Here is a 6067-nt window from a genome sequence, read left to right as displayed (position 1 = left end):
AATACAATTCTATTATTAATTCATTTTTAATTATTAAAATTAACATCAACCTTTAAAATTAATAAATGTTACGCTATGATATAAGATTACAAAAGGATTATTTTTTTTAATTAATACACATTTAATAATTTTTTCAGTTATGTCAAAAAATGCATCACAAAGACTTGAAACCTAACACCTGGCTGCAACAAATTTGATAAATAATGATAAATGTGAAAGATGTAAGATATATATTTTGTGTGTGTACGTGTGTGTCTACAAACCAGTGTTAAATTGGTATCAATACACTTGTTTTAAATTAAAAATGCCTTATAATTTATTTTTATATTTTCTGTTTTCATTGTAATTTTTGTTAAAACTTTGCTGTTTGTCATTTTTAATTTAAATCTATTTTTTATCTTTATCTTTCAAGGTTTTAGTATTTTAGCACAATTTAGTATCAATACACTTTTTTTTTTTTTTAAATAAAAAATGCCTTAAAACTTTTTATATTTGCTGTTTTCATTGTCATTTGTGTTAACATTTTGCTGTTTGTCAGTTTTTTTATTTTAATTTTTAATTATTTTGTTTTTGATTTTTTATCTTTATCTTTCAGTTTTAATGTTTAGCACCATTTAGTATCGATACACTTTTTTAAAATTAAAAATGTCTTAATTTATTTTTATATTTTGTTTCATTTTAATTTGTTAATTTTGCTGTCTGTCATTTTTTATTTTATTATTATTTTTTCATTTTAATTATTTATCTTTATCTTTATCTTTCAGTTTTAATATTTTAGCACAATTTAATATCAATACACTTTTTAAAATTAAAAATGTCTTTATTTTTATATTTTGTTTCATTTTAATTTTTGTTAATTTTGCAGCTTGTCATTTTTAATTTTTTATTTTTTATTTTTTAATTTTTATCGTTATCTTTCAGTTTTAATATTTTAGTACAATTTAGTATCAATACACTTTTTTAAAATTAAAAAATGTCTTAAAATTTATTTTTATATTTTCGGTTTTATTTTAATTTTTGTTAAAATTTAGCTGTTTGTCATTTTTAAAAATTTTATTATTATTTTTTATTTTCATTTTTAATTATTTTTTTGTTTTTAATTTTTTGAATTAAGAAATATTTGAATTAAGCATTTTGTACCACTATTTTTTACATTACATATTTTCATTAATTTTTATCCCTGTTATAGTTAAGATAACAAAATTAGTATAATTTATTTTAAACGTTATATTAAATATTACGTTTAATCATTTTAAAATTTCCAGAAAAACATCACAAAGACCTAAAATCTAACACTAAATGTGCCAAACCATAAAAACTTTAATTTCATGTTTTCACATGTTCTTTTCTTTTTTTCTTAATTGAAACTTTAGAGTTTTTGGTTGATTTGGCTCTTCTATGTCAAAATGTTATGATTGCATTTGGTTTGTGGCATTCAATGCATTATGGCAAACTAAAAATAAAAACAATAATAATCACTGCATTTTTTTTTAAGTTCATATTTATATAACTTAAGTAATATGCAAAACTACATTAAAAAATTGCATTCAAAAAATTATGGCAAAAAGCAGCCCATATTATCATTTCTTTCTGTTGCCTGAAACTCAGTGTATTTTTGCAGACCAAAATGGAAAAAATCCATTAAATTTCTGTATTTAAATTCACTAACGCTCATGAAAACCAACATACCAAACAAAACCACAATGGAAGTCAGATCAATATTTAAAACTAAAAGCATTTCTCATCAGGAATGAACTTCTTCACCCACTGTGTGTGTGTTCGGTGTATTTTTATGCTTATTTGCTCATGTGGTCATCTTAGCAAAACACCAGCAAAATCTCTATCTGCCCACGTAGTGCACTTCAAATCCGTCACTCCACTTACATTGGTTTGCTGCCTTTCATTCCTCCATCAGGTCAGTGCAATCGCTCTGATCTCTCCTCATTAATTGATTGACAATTAATTGCTGCAAACAGCGTCAGTAATAACGCTAATGGAGGGATCGCGCTCCGCCATGCGAGTCTCGGCGCGGAATTAGCGCGCTAATCTAATCTGGGAAGGGAGCATGACAAACGTGTCATTAATGCCGCCTCTCCTGAGACGCGCGGACCGCGAGCAAATGACGATCACACCCGACACGCGCTCGCTCTCACCTGCCAAACCGGCGACCCCGTTCACACCTGGATCCAGAGCGGCCCGCGCTGAGAGCCAGAAGCACCTGAGGACGGCAATTAGAGGATTTACATCAGAATAATGATCTCGTACCACTGTCACTGAACACAAGCACCTCGTTTGATCAATCCTTACTTCTTAGCAACTTTGAGACGCCATTTCTGGTGTCAAAACAGCAACTGAGAAGCGACACCTTCGGTCTCTAGAAGACCTAAGATGAAGACTGGTATTTTCTGGATGTATAAACACTGTCAGTCAGTCCAGACAATGAAAACCTGTTTGGAAACAATTATTTAATCTGTTTGGTGCATTGGTTGTTTTGCTGATTGTCCTTACCTCATGACCTTAAGGCATAAGGAATAAGACACTGGTGACCACAAAAGCTTTATAAAAAATAAAATAAAATAAAATAAAATATTTCACTTAACTTAGTGCACTAAAATAACTGACAAAAATAAATACAACTTAGTAAAATTTTGTGATCTTAAAAATAAAATACAAATAATAATAAACAATAAAATACATAAATACAAATGAATTTTGTTGTTTAAAAATAAATAAATAAAAATAAATACATGCATTATTGCTTCTTAAACAATAAATAAAATTACATAAATGCATGCACAAATGAATTTTGTTGTTTAAAAATAAATAAATAAAAATAAATACATGCATTGATTGCTTTTTTAAAAAGAAGAAAAATACATGCGTGCATAAATTTAAAAAATAAAAATTCAATATAAAAGTGCATGCAGAATTGAATGGTTTGTTTAAAAATATATTTAAAAAAAATAACTGCATGCTGAAATAATATTTTTTCAATGTTTTATTAAAAAAAATAAATGCACAAATGAGTGGTCTGCTGCTTAAAAGAAAATGCATGCACAAATTTGTTGTTGTTTAAATTTTTGTTTTTAATTAAATTAAATGAAATTAAAAAATAAATTATTAAAACTAAAATAAAATTACATTTCGTCTAGGCAATATTTCTCAGTTTCACTTAACTTGGTGTACTAAAATAATACAAATGTAATCTTTAATATTTAAAAAATAAAAACTATATAAAATCTACAAATAATTTGTACAAATGAATTGTCTGCTTCTTAAACAATAAATAAAATGACAAATGCATGCACACATTTTTGTTGTTGTTTAAAAAAAATAAATTCAAAAAATAAACGCATGCACAAATGAATTGTTTGGGGTTTTTTTTTAAATGTAAAAAAAAAAAAAATGAAATAAAAATGACAAAACTGAAAACAAATGAAAACAGAAATATCACCTACCTAATAATACTTACCTAATAAAACTACTTCAAAATATGAATAAAAACTATAAAAGTATCTCAGTGATGCTGAAATAGCATTTCAACTAGGCAATATTTCTCATTTTCAAAAAAAATGAATAATTTTAAGTGCAATCTATTAAACTATTAAATCGTTTTTGTTATATTTGAACATTATAAACAAAAAGCCAAAAAAAAAAAAAAAAAAAGATTAAAAAACAGAAACAAAAAAAACATTCAAAATGTTAATTAAAAGTATAATAATATCTCAATTATACAACAAAGAGGCATAGGTTTTTAACATGATTGCTAATGAATAGTATCAGTATCAGGTGTTTTTACAGGAATAAAGAAAAAAAAATTCCTTTAATAACAGAATGGATTTAATTTTACTATAAAGCCGCTGCGAGACAGAGATGAGAGGGTAAAATACTCCAGGGGCCCGAGCCACGAGGGTCAACATACTAATCGCCGTCTCCCTGATGGAAATACATGTTCTTTATATCTAATACTTTAATGAATTTTTAATCATGTCATTTGTAATTAAATTAACAGGGATAATCGAGGCAGCGGAGCCAGTGAGAGAGAGAGAGACAGAGATTACAGGACATGAGATTATGTCGCAAGCTGTAAAATCAGCTCGTTTAGGACAGAAGCAGTCAAAGATTAACAATCTGCTTATTTAATGATGAAATCAAAAGGCCTGCTGTAACGGACAGTCAGAGACGCTATTAATGCATAATCTGCATAAGACTGAATTAAAACCCTATTTAATAAACTACTTACAAAGGCGAACATTTGATGTATTGTTGGTTTCCTCTGAGGCGTTGCAAGCGAACTGACAAAACCAAACCTGGGGAAAACCTAAAAAGCATATGTAGGTAGAAAGATTTAAATTTTTTATAATAAAATTGAACTGGAATACAGTAAGATGTGTCATCAGTCAGTCCAGACAATGAAAACCTGTTTGGAAACAATTATTTACGTAAGTTTTTGTTTTGCTGATTGTCCTCCCCTCTTTTTACAGGACTGTTGGCCTTTAAGGCATAAAGAATTTAAAATAAAATAAAATTAAATTAAATTAAATTAAAAATTATATTACATTAAATTAATTTTAAAAAAATTGAAGTAGATGGATTAAATTTTTTTTATAATAAAATAGAACTGGAATACAATAATATATAAATAAATAAATAAATATATTTGACAAAGCGATATTTAATATTATAATAAAATTACAATATTACAATAAAAACTAAGTTATTATAACTTATTTTTAATTAGCATTAAAACAAATAAATATAAAAATTATTTTTAAATAAACCTAAAATCTATTTATTAATAATTAATTATTTCAGCTTTTTTCTCAAATAATTTCAAAGCAAAATGTCTCTCTTATTTTTATTTATTTTAACCTAAAAATTGAAACGTCTTATTAATTTTTATCTAGTTTGTTTTACTATTTTTGCCATTTTTTGTTTATATAGTTTTTTTATTTTTAAAATTAATTAAATAATACATCAAGTGCATCAAGTTAAACTAAATGAAAATTAAAATTTATAAAAAAAATATACCAATCTATAATTCATTTTTTATTTGTAATTATAATTATATTTATCTATAATTCATTTTTAATTCATGTATACTATTTTCTTTAGTTTTTTATTCTAATTTTATTTATTTATTTATTTATTTATTTTTTTTAGAATATTCTCTAGCTACTATTACTAAATCTCTATAACCAGAAGTTTATATAGTTACACAACTAATTATCCAAATTATAGATATTTAAGATTTTATTATTAAACATATCAAACAATAACGTAAAATGAAAAATATCACTCAAAACAACTCAGTCTAACCTATAAATGTCTATAAAATCATAATACAGTTCCCTTTTGAATAATTTGTTTTAATTTATTTGTTTAATTTATTTAACTTTTATTTAACTTTGTTTTGGTTGTTCTGGCTGCATTTTGACAGTAGCAGGTCTGAACATTTGACCCCACAGATCTGTGACGGATCAGGATTATTGTGACCAATCCCCTGACCTCTGACCCAGAGCAGGTCATTTCCAAAACCCCGAACTCTCTAGAGGAAAACACTGTAATCACTGTAACCTCAATCAGAACTGAGAGCACAGATCACATTCAATAATTCAGAAAAAAACGAGTGTTTGCCAAACTCCTGGAAAGTTAGTGAGAGAGTGTGTGTATGTGTGTGTGTGTGTGTGTGTGTGTGTGTTGATCCGAGAGCTGCGGTGAGGATGTGCTGCTGTCCGCTCCAGTCTCTGCCAGATGAAATTAAGGCCCAATTATTGATAAATGAAGAGTACTTTTCACGGAAGCCGTGCCTGAAGATACACACTGCATCTGTCACATGGCAACACACACACACACACACACACAGCTCACTCAAGTGTGACATCGCATCCTGTGCATTCATCATGCATCTGTAGGAGATCAGTGTGTGTGTGCGTGTGTGTTATTCTAGTCTAATGTTAGTTGTTCTCATAATATTCCACTCTGTTCAATATCTGATCAGAAATAACCTCATCTGTGAATCGCTTCTTCATGTGGTCACATATAAAGTGGGTTTATTATATATTTC

The sequence above is a fragment of the Labeo rohita genome, chromosome 21, assembly GCF_022985175.1.
Source record: "Labeo rohita strain BAU-BD-2019 chromosome 21, IGBB_LRoh.1.0, whole genome shotgun sequence".
Lineage (NCBI taxonomy): Eukaryota > Metazoa > Chordata > Actinopteri > Cypriniformes > Cyprinidae > Labeo > Labeo rohita.
This window is presented reverse-complemented; position numbering follows the sequence as displayed.